Below are 17,863 nucleotides of genomic sequence, written 5' to 3' on the forward strand. Positions count from 1 at the left end.
GCAATCAATTTCTTTGTTTCCCTCTGCTGTGTATTTCTTATATTTCCTTGGCAACAGCAATATATAATTTATGATGTCATTTATGGAAATTAGACAGCTGAAAAAAATCTTGTTTTTATCTTTATTTTCCTCTCATTCTTCTCAAGCAATGAGAACTCTTATTGAAAGGAATGTTTCCAGAGTTAGTGAAGTGGACGTTGACCACACACTTGACCAAGGAGACTGCTGGGCTCCCGATTCTGATCAACTTAATTTTGCCTTTGGGATCCACTCTCCACACTGAAGGAAATGGTCCTTTGAATTTGTTGGCTGTCCAAAATCTTAATGCCATCATAGTATGGTCAAAACAATATCTTGAGCATAGAAGCTAGTCATAACTTACTGCTGAATTACAGTCAAATTTTAATCAGATAAAGTCTCTGGGTCTGTTTTCTCATTTTCAAAATAAAATGGTTGTCCTTGATCATTTCCAGGGTTTCTCATAGTTCTTAATATTCTCGAACCAAATGATGATGTCCAATGTCACCCATTTACAAGCTTAATTTCAGATGATACAGCCTTTTAATATGTTCATTTATTTGTTTATAAGCGATAACTTCTTAAGTGGGCTTTTTCCATTATCTCTTCTTTGGAGTAGCCCAGTCTCTGCCAGGGGGCTCAGAAGTGGGTGAATTTGTAGACCAATAAAAGAATAGATGCATTCTTATTTTTCTGCCTTAAAGTGTTCATACAATTTGTGGATATTCATATTTTCTTTCCTGTGTCATTCATAACTTCTCTAACTTCTCTTTAATGTTGCTTACCACACAAAACAAGATTTTCTTTTTCTTTTTTCTATTATTATACTTTAAGTTCTAGGGTACATGTGCACAATGTGCAGCTTTGTTACATATGTATACATGTGCCATGTTGGTGTGCTGCACCCATTAACTCATCGTTTATATTAGGTATATCTCCTAATGCTATCCCTTCCCCCTCCTCCCACCCTACAACAGGCCCTGGTGTGTGATGTCCCCTTCCTGTGTCCAAGTGTTCTCATTGTTCAATTCCCACCTATGAGTGAGAACATGCAGTGTTTGGTTTTTTTGTCCTTGCGATAGTTTGCTGAGAATGGTGGTTTCCAGCTTCATCCATGTCCCTACAAAGGACATGAACTCATCCTTTTATATGGCTGCATAGTATTCCATGGTGTATATGTGCCACATTTTCTTAATCCAGTCTATCATTGATGGACATTTGGGTTGGTTCCAAGTCTTTGCTATTGTAAATAGTGCTGCAATAAACATATGTGTGCATGTGTCTTTATAGCAGCATGATTTATAATCCTTTGGGTATATACCCAGTAATGGGATGGCTGGGTCAAATGGTATTTCTAGTTCTAGATCCTTGAGGAATCACCACACTGTCTTCCACAATGGTTGAACTAGTTTACAGTCCCACCAACAGTGTAAAAGTGTTCCTATTTCTCCACATCCTCTCCAGCACCTGTTGTTTCCTGACTTTTTAATGATCGCCATTTTAACTGGTGTGAGATGGTATCTCATTGTGGTTTTGATTTGCATTTCTCTGATGGCCAGTGATGATGAGCATTTTTTCATGTGTCTGTTGGCTGCATAAACGTCTTCTTTTGAGAAGTGTCTGTTCATATCCTTTGTCCACTTTTAGATGGGGTTGTTTGTTTTTTTCTTGTAAATTTGTTAGAGTTCTTTGTAGATTCTGCATATTAGCCCTTTGTCAGATGAGTAGATTGCAAAAATTTTCTCCCATTCTGTAGGTTGCCTTTTCACTCTGATGGTAGTTTCTTTTGCTGTGCAGAAGCTCTTTAGTTTAATTAGATCCCATTTGTCAATTTTGGATTTTGTTGCCATTGCTTTTGGTGTTTTAGACATAAAGTCCTTGCCCATGCCTATGTCCTGGATGGTACTGCCTAGGTTTTCTTCTAGGATTTTTATGGTTTTAGGTCTAACATTTAAGTCTTTAATCCATCTTGAATTAATTTTTGTATAAGGTGTAAGGAAGGGATCCAGTTTCAGCTTTCTACATATGGCTAGCCGGTTTTCCCAGCACCAACAAAATAAAGTTTTTTGTATCATTAAAGTATTACAGTATTTTCTCTGTTCTTCAACACAAGTTGGATTTTTTCTTTTTCTTTTTTATTATTTTTCATCTCAGATAATTTATTGTAATCTATGTCTTTCTGAACTCATTCTTTTTCCCAGAGAGAATGAACCTTCGAAAATGTCTCTGAGAGTTTTCAGAACCTCAGATGTTGATAAAGCTTGTCAGTGTCTATTTCACTCAGTTATTTTCACACTTATTTTAGAAGCAGTGGTGAAGTGATGGGTAGAAAAATATGCTGAAGGAAGTATTTACTCAGAATAAAAGTCAGATTCCATTTTTACCTGCCACTCACCCCAGTGACGGGGTCTTATTTTATCTTTCCTAGGCAGATAATCTTCCTTTCTCAACTTGTGTGCCTTTTTATCCCTATATCATTTATTTACTTTTCAACTGAATTCGGTCCATTCCATTCCAATCCCATCAATGTTCCCAGAGCAACTAACAGTTTGCCACTAACCTAGCTCTCAAAAAGAAGGTTCAGATTTGTAGCTTTTGTTAATTTTCTTTGAGTGAATACCCCCGACATGGTCAATTTCAAGCTAACAATCTGACCTTCACTGAATGCAGAGTTGGGAAGTTATAGAATGTAGAATTGTAGAATTGGCCCTTGCTGGCAGGTGTAAACTAGCTCTGTACACCACTACACACATACATACACACACACTCACACACCATTTTTCTAGGTAGTAGAATTATTTTAAAAAGAAGTTTCTAGCTGATGTGTAATGAACATGTACAATGTGCTAAGACATGACAAGCATCACTTTCTTTAATCCTCATCATAACCTCTTGAGGTGATGATAATCGCATTATCCTCCTTCTATAGCTGAGTAATTTAGATAGTCTGATCCACAATTGACACACCTAACCACTTAACATATTTACTTCCTAGGTTGTTGCTAACTTTAAAAGACCACATTTTTTGCATCCAAACAACTTGCAGTTGCATACCCCTTGTTTCTTCCTTCTCCTCTCCATGGGTGCCCTGGGTTCTGTTAGGAATCGAATCTTCTCTTTCTAACCTCAGTGCCTTGCTTATATCATTTGCAGTAGCTGCAAGCCATTACCAACCATGTCTCCCCTATGCCTCTTTCTCCATCTGTTCACATTTATCTTCTGTATGCATCACTTTCTACAGAAAGTCTCCCTGATATTCTCAACCAGGTACAACCCTGTCTTCTCCTGAACCCTTCTAGCACATAATTTGGATCTCTCATGCACTTTAGCTCACTGGTTCTTAACTAGATCTACTGAATGAGCACATCAGCAGATTAAGTTAGGCATTGATATTTTTTAAAAGCTCTATGGGTGATTCCGATGGGCAGCCAGGCTCTAGGAATCTTTGCCTTCTCTACTGTTGCTCAAATGATGCCTTATCTGCTTGTCCTTACAAACCAGGGAGTTGTAGTGATACAAATATGGTCTTCTTTGTGTCTCATCCTGTTCTTTTATTTATTACTTCATCACATATTTATTTAGCTGCTACTATATGTCAGATGCTGAATGCTTGGTCTGAGTGTTCAGTAAAGAGCAAACAAAGAGTCCTTGTAGAGACAAAATCTAGTGGGGAAGAGAGGTATTTATGAAATAAGCACAGAACTACGCTTAACAGGATATGAATTGGGAATTCCCATCCACTTGGAATTTCAGCTGAAAACACAAAGCAGAGAATGATAGGCAACCAGTGCTCATACATGGACTTAGAACTTGTTAAAATCCAGCTGGATCTGGCAGTCACCATCAGCCATTTTCAGTCCACATAAGAGAAAACTAGAAACTCAGAAAGGATTAGTGTTTGAAGACAGGCATCAAGATAGAGTTGTGGAGAAGGGAAAGCAGTGCAGGGGCAGCTGTCAGAGAGGCAAGAATATATGCCCTCCCTAAGAGAGAGATGGTACTGAGGAAGGCAGCTGAGTTGGGCCATCTTGATGGGACTTCCTGGGCCAATGAGTCCTCCTAGTTGGGGGAGGCCACTGAGAAGTCACTGGGTGTATCACAGCGTACAGAAGCTGAGGCTGGCGTGGAAGCACTGCAAGCTATCAACCAAGGAACACCTTCACCCCGAAACAGCCAGCATTTGGCTACCTGGAGTGCACAGCAGCAGACATTGGAGCCAGTAGAGGATCATACAAATAGCACTTATTAAATACAAATAATTCAGTCGCTTTTTTCCTGATTCTTCTACTCTCTGACCTGACTCAAGAGGAGCTGAAAGTGAAAGGAGGTGGCAGGAGATGGGGGAAGAGTGAAAGGGTATAGCATATCCTGAACTACAGTCATGGAGATGGACAAGTATTGGATATAAAATAGAAAATTTGATTTAGATTTGTCTTTTTAATATCTGAAAATGAGTCACAATTGACTAATAAAATTGTTGATGTAACTGGAAGTTACCAGAAAGCCAAGAAATTTGCCTGAGATGTCATGAAAGGGCAAGGAAGAAAGATCCAACAGAATTTGGCAAGAACAAATGATGGAAGAAAAATGAGATTATTTGTTATTCATATCATATGAAGGACAGTTAATACTATTTGATAAATTCAATAAGTTTTGGAGAATGCTCTGAAGGAAAAAATAACGGATATTGTGGAGTGTTTAGCTGGACAACCCAGTTGAATCTTGCCTAAAGAGAGAATTTGCCTAAAGGAATGACATCTGACCTAAAAGGGGGAAAAACAGTAGGCATGAACCTGGCAGAAGCGCAGAAAAATACATCCAGGCTGAGAGAATGCCATATACAAAGGCCCTGAGGTGGAAGAGGATGATGCTGAGTGGAGGCCAGTGGGAAAGAGCAACGGCAGGCATGAGCCTGCAGGGAGGATGTGCCTGGGCCAGGCGGGGCTCTGTTGGCTATGGGAGGTTCTGATCCTTATCCAGGGGTCAGTAGGTTCCCCAGAAGGGCTGTGAGTGGGATTTCATGAACGAGGCTGTTGACCAGGTAGAGGTGGTACCTGCTGCCGCTTTCCTGGCTTTTCAAGCTGACTTCAACCAGCTGAAATGACTCAGTTTGGTTTCTAAACTGAATCTGCTGTCATTGCAGGAAAAGAGGTGGGTTCTTATGAGAAAAGGAGTTTGCATATTTAAAAAAGGCAATTCACTGACTCATGGAATGAACAAATGTCATTGACCCCTGTGTGTGCCAGGCACTGTGCTGGGCCCTGAACATACAGCTTTGAAAGCAGAAGACAGGATCTCAACTCACAGTTCTTACATTGCACTGGGAATTTCACACTGTTAGAGAAGAAGGGATCTCAGAGGTTTTATCTGCTTGAGTTCCCATTTTACAGATAAAAAGCCAGATTCAGTAAGAAGTGAATTGCCCAAATAACCTATTTATGCTAAACCAGAACTGGAACTCAGGTCCCTGCAGGATGGCCAAAAGAGTCTTTGCTCTACAACCTTCACTGATACCTGGTTCCTAACTTCACATGTAGAAGACAATCCAGTGTTTTAATCTACATAAATATCCATGATTGTCGATAAATGTGAATGAACAATATAGCATTATCCTGGATCATAATACTTTACCTTGCCCAAAATATCACTTCTCGTATTTTAAAACATAAAAAACTTAAAAACTTATAGAAAGTTGGCCAGATGTGGTGGCTCATGACTATAATCCCAGCATTTTGGGGGGCTATGGTGGGAAGATCGCTTGAGACCAGCCTGGGCAATATGGCAAAACCCCATCTCTCAAAAAAAAAAAAAAAAAAAAAAAAAAAAAGCCAGCCATTGCTGGAGTGCATATATAGGCCCATCTACTCAGAAGGCTGAGGTGGGAGGATGGCTTGAGCCCAGGATGTTGAAGCTGCAGTGAGCCATGTTTGCACCACTGCACTCCAGCCTAGGTGACAAAGCATGACCTTTTCTAAAAAAAAAAAATTATCAAAAGTTTTAAACATATTAAAAAAATAGAGATCAAGTAGATAATGAATTTCCATGTACCCACCGAGCTATTTGGAAATTTAGCATTGAATAGACAGGAAATAATATTAGATGAAATAATATTCGGTTAGGGTAGATATTAGATGAGAATGCATTTTCCCTGATCCTTTGGTCTTCAGGAGGAAGGATTTTTCCAAGTACGCTCTTTTCCTCCCTCACCTCTTGATTTATTCTGCCCCGGGGAAGGTAGGATGAATTATCGGATAGGCAAATATGAAAAGAACAACTAGGCGTGTTCAGGTCAATGAACTGGAGACAAAAAAATCTGCCAAATCCCAAGGAATCTGGATTAAGAAGCTCCTTTGCTGTCATATCTGAGCAATATCCTTTTTTTTTTTTTTAAAAAAAGCAGGTTTATTAGAGTATAATTATTAAAATATAAAATTTACCCTTTTGGTAAATTTTTGATTTTGGTAAAATTTGGTAAATATGATGATTTTTGGCCAATGTATGCAATTGTGTAGCCACCACTAAAAAAGAGATACAGAGCATTTCCATTCCCTCCAAAGTGTTCCCTTTTGTCCCTTTGTTGTCAATCTCCTCCACCCCAGCTGCCTGAAACCTCTGATCATATATCTGTCCTGTAATTTTGCCTTTTCCAGAGTGTCATATAAATAGAATCTTACAATATGTGGGTTTTTGAGGCTCTCTTCTTTCACTTAACATAATGTTTTTGAGAGTCATTTGTGTTGCATGTTTCTTTCATTGCTGAGTAGTATTCCATTGTATTGCTGTACCACAAATTTTAAATATCTATATTATATATTTATTAACCATCTACTATGTGCTACCTACAGTGAGTCCTGACCACTTAGTGAAGTAGGTATTGTTATCTCCTTATTACAGATGTGGGAACTGAAGTTTCTAAATGAGAGATCTGGCCCAAGGTCACACAGCTACTGAGTGATAGATTTGGCATTCAAACCCAGATTTGTCTGACCTTCAAACCAAGCTCTTGGTTTAAGATGAGGAGAGTGATAGTACTTGGCTCCTTGGATTGTTGTAAAGATTAATTGAAATAATCCACAGAAAATGAGTTCCTGTTGCCTAGCACTTCGTGGGTGCTCCATAAATATGAAGTGGGTGAATAGTGCTGACATAGCTGCCACTGCTCTTACCACTGAGCTTTGGCTACTGTTCTTTGACAAGTGCCATTGACTGTCCTGAGTTCTCTACACGCCCCTTGTTTGCACCTGAAAACCATCCGAAGGTCAGAGGCCTGGAAGCAAAGCCTCCACTCAATGATGCAAACCATTCCAGCCACAGAATTTTGAGAGTGTCTTTGTGACATTATGTAGGCATAAAAATAGTGGTGATCATAACAATACTGTGCTAATACCTTACATTTATTATTTAGTAGATAAAGCTCTTCAACTCTCTTTTTCTTTCAGGCATCTCAGGTCTATTTGAACATTTTGGTGTTTCTAAACGTTTATCTGGATAATGGGGGGTCCATGTTCTCTGCTTTGTTTATTGCTAAAAACATGTGAGGCATTCTGTGGGGAGGGTGCCTGAGGACGTGAGCCAAGTTCAGGGTCAAGAGCTACATTAGACCCAACAAAGGCAAAGATTTAGCGGCAGGTGGTGCCTCTTGCATACACATTCACTTCCAGCCAAAACGATGTCCTCAGCAGACTCCATCACATTGGAGAGAGAGCTGGGAAATCCAACAATGACTCATAGTGTGCTGGGGAGGAAAACTGAGCACTGAGGTTTGGGAAAAAAAAGACAAAGCAATGGAATGTTACCCTAGAGTCTAAACTAGCAGGAATCTTCATGTCTTCCCCCTTCCCACTGACATTTCTTTGTGGATTAAGACTGCTGGCTTTGAAGGACAAAGTCATCATTGTCCAGCCATGTGACCTTGAATAAATTGCCTTGGGCAAAAGACTCTGAGGATTACCCCTCTGAAACCTTAGTGTTCTCTTCTATAAATTGAAATTTAATAAATGTCCAAAGTAAGGTTGTTATAAAGTTTGATGAAGTAATGAACCTTGTTGACTGACACATTTGTGCTACTCAAAAAATGTTGATTTCTGTTGGTGCAGGGAGGAGCATATTTAAGTTACAGGCATTCCTTTTTCTTTTGATAGTGTTTACAGTTTACGTTCTTGTTGGGACTAGGAAATGCATGTCTTTGGAGGCACTTTAGATCTGTGTTTTCAGGATAATCTCATCTATGTGATCAGAAACACTCTCCTTAGGGATAGAACTTCTAAGCAATTTCTTGAAAACTGAAGGATGACTGAAAGGTGTCTGAGAAAATAAGTGCCAGAATGGAATAAGTATTTTCTTCAGGGAGAGCTAATGGTTCAGTAAAAGCCTGGCATTGAGAGAGAACAAGGCACCTTGGAGAGGGTGAGAAAGCTGGGGAGGCTGAAGAAGAGTGAGGAGGAAGAAGGGCGGGGGGTGGAGCCCGTTGCGGAGGCTGTGGATGTTGAGGCTAAGCTTTCTTGGGGGACTTAGACTTTATCTTCAGGGCATTAAGAAGCCAGTGAAGAGTTTGCGAGTGATGAGAACCATATATAATTCCTATTAATAGATAGATTTCTTGGACTGCTATCTGGAGAAAGGATGGGAGGCAGCAAAAATGAAGCAGACTTTGGCAAAGATAGGTAAGAAAACCACCCCACAACTGGCGAGGATTCTAACACAATGGTATTCTAGAAGATTAGGCAGAGGTTTGGTTTGTTTGGTTTTTGTTTGGCCGTGTGTGTGTATGTTTGTGCGTGTGTGTGTAGATGTATGTGATTTCCTTTTAGTATTTTTTCCTATTCATATACACTTTTTGATCAAAATACATATACTTTTTTTAAACCTCATGTATTTTCTATAATTGTCCTATGGAACTATTTGTATTTTGTTTTAAATATACAAACGAAATATCAGGAGGAAAAGGTAGAAAAACAAGAGTAAATAATTATTTATATAGTTCTATTTCTCAGAACTATACCACTGTTACCACTTTGGTTTCTTTCTTTCTGTTATTTTTGTTCTCTCTGTGTATTCATAGGTCTTCTGTTCAAAGATTTGTAATAGTACCTATGCACTGTTGCTGTGTGCTTTTTCTTTAACCTAATATTATATCATAAGTGTTTCCCCTGTTATGTTTTAGAGCAAATAATGGCCAAACAATATCCATTAAGCAATTGTACAATAATTTATTTAACCCCCTCCTCTCCTATTATGGTATAATTAAGCTGTTTCTATTTTTTCCTAGTATAAATGAGATTACATTGAAAGTTTTGTGCATAAGCCTTTATCCCTATTTAGGATTATTTCCTTAGGATAGATTCCCAGAAATGGAATTATTGGATCAAAAGGTCTGTATGTTTTATGTCTTTCTTGGTACATGCTGCCAAACTGCTTTCCAAAAGGTTGTGTGAATTTACACTGCCCCGTCCCTGTATAAAAACAAAATCCTGGGGAATGTAAGTTCCCCCACAGTCAGGCACCTTTTGTCCCTGGAACACAGAGCCACAGAATCTCAGATTTGGAAGTAGCTTTAAAGGTTAGTGAAGCTAACCTCTGCTGTGAAGAGAGCATCAAAACTTGTTCCACAATGGTATTGGCAATTGTACCATTTTTGAGTTGGGTGGCATCTCAGAGGTCATTTTGCATAAATGCCCCAAATTGCCTACACAATCTCAGCCAGGGGTTCTGGGTAGTCTCTGTGCTGAGGGCTCTGCATACACCAACTCAGTCTTTCTATAACCGCAGGAGAAGGATACTGTTATTGTTCTTTTCATTCTTCAGATGGAAAAACTGAAGCACAAGAGGTAAATAACTTGTCTCAGGCCATGTGGTCTTAGGACTCTTAACTACTATGTTTTGCTACCTCTTTTCAGTAAATACCTATATAAACTAAAGAGAGACAAGCACTACAAAAGAAAAGAGGGGTTGGTGAAAGAGATTAAAAAGAGTGCCTACTGTGGTTTGGGAGATCAGGGAAAGTCACTCTAAGGATGAGATACCTGGGGATACCTGAGGATGTCTTAGCCAGGTGAAGATGGGATAAAAGCCTCACAAGAAGGGAGAACAGCATGTGAGAGGGCCCTGGGGCAGGAGAGGACTTCAGGAATTGTAGTAACTGAAAGGACAATGGATTGGAGCTTATAAGACAAAATAGCCTATAAGAAAGGAGGTCAGAAAAATAGGGGTCAAGTCATTTCAGGGCCTGAAGAGGTTGGCTTTTATCTTAACAGCAATGGGGTTCCATGAGAGGGTTAGAGGAGACCATGATCTTTGTTGTGCATAAAACGATGATGGAGAAGGCATTAGAGAGGGCTTGGCCGGGGCGGGGAGGTGGGAGCAAGTTGGGAGGCTGATGCAGCTGAGTGGGCAAAGATGATCATATCTGGTCACTGTGGCTGCAAAGGATAAAGAGAGAAGCAGAGAGATTTTCAACAGACTTTTGTTTAAGTGCTGATGGGTGAGATGTAGCCTCTTGCCGGAAGCCTTTTGGGCGCTTGTCCATGCAGGCTCACCCTGACGAACCTTCTCTCTGCTCCCATGGTAATCCCCAGTGTTGGAGATGGGGCCTGGTGGGAGGTGTTTGGGTCATGGGGATGGATCCTTCATTAATGGCTTAATGTTGTCCTTGCAAGAGTGACTGAGTTCTTGAGAGATCTGGTTGTTTAAAAGTATATGGCACTTCTTCCCTTCCCTCTCCCACTCAATCCATGTGAGAGGCCTGTTTCCTCCTTTACTTCCTGAGGCTCTCACCAGAAGCAGAGGCTAGCACCATGCTTCTTGTATAGCTTGCAGAACTGTGAGCCAATTAAAACCTCTTTTCTTTCTTTTTTTCTTTTTTTTTTTTTTGAGACAGAGCCTTTCTTGATCATGGCTCACTACAGCCTTCAACTGTTGGGCTAAATCAATCCTCCTACCTCAGGAGGTAGCCTCTCAAGTATCTGCAATCACAGGTGTGTGCCACCATATTTGTAGAGACAGCTTCTCACTATGCTGCTCAGACTGTTCTCGAACCTTGGACTCAAGTGATCCTCTTGCCTTGGCCTTTCAAAGGGATAGAATTACAGGCATGAGCCATGGTGCCTGGTCTCAACCTCTTTTCTGTATAAATTATACAGCCTTGGGATCTCTTTATAGCAATGCAAGAATAGACTAACATAGTCACATGTTTCATGAGTCATTTTATATTAAATGCTCAGAATAGATAAATCCATAAAGACAGAAAGCAGATTGATAGTTGTCAAGGGCTCAGGGGAGTGAGAAATGGGGAATAGCTGCTTAGTAGTATGGGGTTCTCTACTGAAGTGATGAAAATGTTTTGGAACTTGATATAGTTGGTGGCTGCACAAGATTGTTAACGTTCTAAATGCTGCTGAATTGCATATTTTAAGGTGGTTCGTTCTACATTATGAGAGGTCATTTCAATAAAAAAATTTACAAAGAATACATGGGAATGAAATGCACTAGTTTCAGGTCCTCAGTGGTTAACTGAAGGACAGAGAAAGAATAAAAGGTGGATCTTTAGCTAAATTTATAATTTTTTAATTTCTTTATAACATAAAAGACCTGGAGGAAAACAAAAACTGTCACTACTTGGGCTATCCCTGAAAAATCTTTTGTATAGGGAAATGCAGCTAAGACTAGGGAGAATGCAGTAGACAAGCAAGAAAGCAGTGTTGGCTGCATTTCGGCTGATTTTTCTTTCCACTGAAGATTTTTCTTTCCTCTGACTTTTAACACAAGAGGAAGGACTTCGAGGTCATGAGACTCAATTTGGTGTGCTGCAGCCACAGTTCCTATATTAGAATCAATGCAATAATGCAATGCTAATCTGAGATATAACAAACTGCAGAAATTGGCTTCTTACAATTAGTCTGTCTTTCCTCAGATGGAAAAGGAGTTGTGTGAGACAGCAGAGCACTTCAGGGTCAAGAACTCAGTCCCTACAATCAAGGCAGGATCGAGTATCGTGGAGAGAACTGGTGCCTCTAGTGAGTGGCTGCCCAGGTTACAGGTAAGGGGAGCTAAGGAACCCACCCTACTGAGAGGCCCCTGTACCCTGCCTGGTCCAGGCACTGTGTACATGTCAGCATGGTCAACTTTCAGGATCACCGCTAAGTGGGGGTTGGTTTGCCGGCACTTTGTACTGGAGGAAATGGAATCTCAGGTGAGGAACATGCCTAAGGTCACAGAGGGAGTTGAACAGAGCTGGTATTCCGATCCTGTCTGCCCAGTGCCAGAGCCTATGTTCACGGTAGTGCCTCTAGTTCTAAAATAGAGCCTGGCATGTAGAAAGTGCTGGATATATATTTGTTCAATGAATTAATTAATAATAGCAAAATGAAATAATTTCTAATGGTGTTATTAGTTTGGTAAAGATGCAAAAAATTAAAACTAATTAAAGAGCAGGCACATTTACAGATTGTTCATGCAAATATAAAGTGGTATAAACTTTTAGGAGTGCAAAATTTATATTGGCAAATATATATAAAGAGTCTGAAAATTGTGCAAACCCTTTTTCCCAACACTTCCACCCTTAGGATGTAATTTAAAGACAACAATTTTTAAAAAGTACTCAAAGCTCTACAGCAGTGGTAATCACACTGTAACATTTTTTGATGTTATAAATGATTTGTTCTATAATTAAAGATTACTTAAATCAATGGCACATCAGCAAAAGGACTGTTTTGCAGTTCTTAAAAATCTATGTACTAAAAGAACATTTAATGACAAAGGCAAATCTTTTTTAACATATTGCTTAATGGAAAAAGGAGGCTACCAAATAGTGTCTCTAGTTTGTAACATTTATTCCAGTTTAAAAATAATATATACAGGCCGGGTGCTCATGCCTGTATTCCCAGAAATTTGGGAGGCTGAAGTGGGAAGATTGCTTGAGCTCGGAGTTTGAGACCAGCCTGGGCAACATAGTGAGACCCCATCTCTGATATCTCTCTCTCTCTCTCTCTCTCTCTCTCTCTCTCTATATATATATATATATATATATATACACACACACACACACACACACATATATATATATATGCATCAAATAAAAAGATGAGAAGGCCCAACACCAAAATATTAATGTAGCCACATTACTATACAGAGAGGTTATGGGCAATTTGTATTTTCTAATTTTATTTCTATTGTACTTTCCAACTATTTTTCAAGGGGAAATAAGCATATTCTTTTGGTCTTAGAAACAAGTCAATAAATGCTACACGAAAACAAAACTTGCTCTACTCATCTAACGAACAATATCTTGTGTGGATGAAAAGAAATGTCCTTTTTCTTAAAGAAATAAATAATTGATAATGTAAAAGAGTGTCATTGAATATTTCTCTTAGTGTATTTTCTCTTCTTCCTCCTCCTCTTTTCTTTCTTATTTTTTTTGGTTCCTCAATGTACAACTCTAGCTCCTTCTCTTCCTGGTGCCAATCTTAAACATCTGGTTAATGATCTGAATTCTCTCCTTCTCCTGTGCTTTCTCATTGAGGAATTTGAAAGCAAAGAGTCTTGGATTTTAGACATTTGGGAATAGCCAAGATTTTGGACTTGTTTTGTGAAAAGATGTATTTGTTCAGTTGAGCAAGTGTGAAGCAAATGCTTTCAGCATGTCTATTAATCTTAGCAGTCTGAGTGATGTAAGGGTATGCACACTCATGTTTTATGATGTTTGGTTTCATAAAAATATGTTTGGTTTCAAGGCATTGGCCTCTATTCTCTGTTGACTAAGAACAAATTTGGAGTAAGGAAGGCATCTTGAATTGTATCCCAAACCTAGTTTGTTTTTTAATCATCAACTGGAACTCTATGATGGCTATGACTAACACATTTTGTGAGTTCATGAAAACATTTACTTTAATAGAAAAAAAAAATAGAACAACTCTAGAATCAGAGTGACTGACGCTATGTTTTGCCAAAGGATTCTTGCTGGAAGGTTCTACTGAGAGTTTTGAGGGCTGTTACTGCTTATCACACTGAGGAGAAATGGAGAGATTCTAAATTTAGGTCACAGATTCTAAATAGAAAAGGAAGCAAAACAAAGGGATATTCTAGTCAGGTTGGGGAACTCAAGCCTGATTTATAACCACCAAGATGCAGGCAGAATTCTCTTTTCATCACACCAGAGTTAATAATGTGTTGAATGGAAGAAAATGTGTTTGTACCCCCAAAGCCCTATTACTGTGTTCTTTAACTTTAATCAAGCTGCAGAACTATGAGATGTCACTGGGCAATGCTTAGGTTATAATGTGTAGTGCAAAAGTCCTGATAGAAAATGTGTGCGTATGATTTTGTAAGGAGAAAAATAAAAAGAAAGCCTCTACATTTAAAAAGACCAGAAAGAAATATCATGAAATGTTACTTGTTTTATGTTATGATCACAGATTTGTTTGTTGTTCTCTCCCTTTCTGTATTTTCTGAAATTCTTAATGATCATGAATTTTTAAAATAATAAATGGTTTATTTATTCATTCAGCACATAGCTTCCAATCATTAAGTTTAGAGCTTCAAGGATGATTAAACTATTTATCTGCCCTGAAGAAGCATACAGAACTCTAGGAGAGACACCAAGTGACACAGAGTGAATAGCTGTCATGAGAGAGGAATGCTTGAGGTCCAAGTGTGTATCAAAAAGGTAGTGCCCATTATACCTGTGTGCAGAGTCAAAATTTAAAAACAATTAAATACACATTGCAATGACAATGTTCAATATGCATGAAAGAAAACATACTGTCTCCTTGACTCTAGGTTGCTCTCTCCAGTTACATTTGTGTTTGAGAAGACTGGAACTAAAAACTGAGATGACCCACTTTGTAGGGGCTGAGTAAGGATCACACAGTATTGTGGTTGTCAATTTGAGAAATCAGTCAGTCTCTCTGAATCCTTGTCTCCATCCACAGAGGCTGCAACTTTGCTGATGCATCTTTTGAATGCAGTTACCTTGTTTCTCTGTCTCATGTGTTTTAGAAAGTTAACCTTCCTTTTTTATTTTAACTACCATTGAAGCATATTCCTTTTAGCAAAAAGTACAGCAGTAAAGAGCTCAACAAATTGGTTAGAAATCAGTTTTTAAAGAGAGAATATGAGCTCTCAATTGGGTCTCACAGGATTTTCCAAAGAGATTGGGCATTAACTTGGACTCATTACTGTTTATTTTGGCTGTTGAGAAATCTTTTTGGAGTGTTTGCCAATTTTTAGCATACCATCCATGTTGCAAGTGATTGGGTTTATTCATATCGATTATCTCCGGGTCAAAGGAGTGTTATCCATTTGTTACACAAACATTTATTTAGTGCCTACTATGTGCCTGGCCTCTACTCAGAGCTAGTGCAATAGCAGTCAGCAACAGACAAGGTCCTTACCTTCTGGGGAGATGACAATAAAAACATAGACAGATAAGTAACCATGGAAATAGGTGGTAGAAGCACATGATATGAACACAGAGGATGGCTATGGAGGTTGTATGCAGGAGACTGCGTCTGTTATTATTGATCCCTGATGCTTGATGTCTTTAAAATGTGCTGTTCATTTTGCTCAAATTTAGTGTTGGTCATCTTGCTACAGTGGACAGTACCTGGGCTTTGAAGTCAGAGTCACCTGGGTGGTGCAACTCCCAGGAGAGTTCTATAACGGATCTGAACATCAGTTTTCTCATCTCTGTTTTGCAGAGAAGACTGCACGCTGCCAGTGTTGGTGTGACAGAGAAATGGGTTAGGCGAACAGTCTGTAGAACATATTAGGGGCTCAAAAACTGAGAGGGATTGATTCATGTTCTTTTTATGTGATCTGTGTCTCCTATTGCTCACTCGTTGAGATTGCTGGAATTCTAACAGTTTTGCCTTCTATAAAAATCTCCAGAAAAGTAGTTACACAGGTGCACTTGTGTCTTTTCAAGTTGTCTTTTAGTGTAATTTACTTGCCAGGTGTGGTGAGCTGCACAATAGCCTCCCAGAGATGTCTAGTTCTCATCCCAAGCACCTGTGAGTGTGTTTGCCATACGTGGCGAAACGGGATTTGCAGATGTGATTAAATGAAGAGTCTTCAGATGGGCCGGTTATTCTGGATCATCTAAGTGGGCCCTGTGCTGTAATCACAAAAATCCTTTTAAGAGGGAGGCAGAAGTTCAGAATTATAGAAGGAAGGTGATGGTGTGGATGGAAGGAGAGGGAAACAATGAGAGAAGATGCTACCCTGAGGACTTTGAAGATGGAGGAAGAAGCCCTGTGCCAGAAAATGTGGGAAGTCTAGAACAGTGCTCCCCAAACGTTTTGGCACCAGGAACTGGTTTCATGGAAGAAATTTTCCCACAGACTGGTGGGAGTGGGAGTGGGAGATGGTTTAGGATGATTCAAGTGCATTATGTTTTTATTGTGCACTTTATTCTATTATTATTATACTGTAATGTATAATGAAATAATTATACAATTCATGATAAGGTGGAATCAATGGGAGCCCTGAACTTATTTTCCTGCAACTAGACCATCCCCTCTGGGGTGATCAGAGCCAGGACAGATCATCAGGCATTAGATGCTCATAAGGAGTGTGTAACCTAGATCCCTTGCATACATAGTTCACAATGGAGTTCGCACTCCTGTGAGAATCTAATGTTCCTGATCTGACAGGAGGTGAAGCTCATGTGGTAATGTGAGCAATGGGGAGCAGCTGTAAATACAGATGAAGCTTCACTGACTCACCTGCCACCCACCTCCTGCTGTGCTACCCCGTTCCTAATGGGCCTTGCACCAGTACTGGTCTGTGGTTCAGGGATTGGGGACTCCTGCTCTAGAAGATAGAAAAGGCAAGGAAACGGCATTTCCCCCAGAGCATCCAAGAGGAATGTAGCCTTGGGAGCCCATCTGAGACTTCTGACTTTCAGAACCATAAGATGGTAACTGCTCCACCAGATTTGTGATCATTTGTTACAGCAGTTATAGAAAATTAATATACCAGGGGAAGCCAGGAGACCCTGCCAGGGCTGTAGGCAACGAAAAGAATAAGGGGTGTCTGGGTTGGTTTGGACAGTGATTTCTGAAGCCAGCATACCTGGGTTTAAAGCCCAGCTCCACCTCCTACTAACCACTTTCACACTGGGTGGGCAGAGCACGTTCAGACCCTGGGCTGTCGGACTCCACAACTCACTGTCTCCTCTAGGAATGCAGGCTGACTAGGCTGCCGGAGACCCTCCTGGTGATTCGGCACAATGGTCTGTTTTTAAGAGATCCAACAGCATCTCTCTAGGTTCATAGTTTCTGCCATGTCTGTGCATGGGCACCGTGGTTTTTTAAAAAAACATTTCATAATGAAAAGCATGAATAGCGAAAATAAATCTTTCTTCCACATTCATCTTTCATCTCGTTTGTCTTTCCTGTGAAAATCATGGTCATCTTCAGAAAACGATATTCTCTCTATGCCTCAGTGTGCCTTCGGGGACAAAGTTAGTATATGTCCCATGTACTAAATGGGACAAATGTTAGTATATGTTTAGGATATTTAAGAACACTGGCACATTGTAAGTGCTCAATAAATGTAAATGGTTATTAAAATAATGAGTTCTTATTGGAATGAATTTGCTGACTCCCTGGAATAATGGAAGTTAATATACAAGTACATTTCCACAGTGAAAGTCTCTTTCAATAGGGGGCCAGTAGGAGTTTCTTTTGCTTCCTGTTCCCCTGTGGAAGGGAGATGCAATTGGGATGACAGGCACTGCTGCTTTTCAAAACTCTTGTTTTGTTTCTGGGTTGTAACTCAAAGTCGATGCTGACATTGTAGCAGCCAAATAAAGTGGTGCCCTTTGACCTTGTTGCAATTCTGTATGTCT

At 39.7% G+C, this 17,863-nt stretch overlaps 1 protein-coding gene and 1 long non-coding RNA gene across 3 annotated transcripts in view; one reads left to right on the top strand and one right to left on the bottom strand.

The window, feature by feature from the left end:
• The window catches only part of C1QTNF7 (C1q and TNF related 7), a 108,283-nt gene that overhangs the window by 18,465 nt on the left and 71,955 nt on the right, over positions 1-17,863 (bottom strand). The gene's annotated exons all lie outside the window — the stretch shown is intronic.
• The window catches only part of LOC126955282 (uncharacterized), a 93,413-nt gene that overhangs the window by 569 nt on the left and 74,981 nt on the right, over positions 1-17,863 (top strand). The window contains exon 2 of the long non-coding RNA XR_007725870.1: positions 11,927-12,052. This is a non-coding gene — a long non-coding RNA (uncharacterized LOC126955282). The remainder of the gene's footprint in view (positions 1-11,926; positions 12,053-17,863) is intronic.

The sequence above is a fragment of the Macaca thibetana genome, chromosome 5 (assembly GCF_024542745.1).
Source record: "Macaca thibetana thibetana isolate TM-01 chromosome 5, ASM2454274v1, whole genome shotgun sequence".
Lineage (NCBI taxonomy): Eukaryota > Metazoa > Chordata > Mammalia > Primates > Cercopithecidae > Macaca > Macaca thibetana.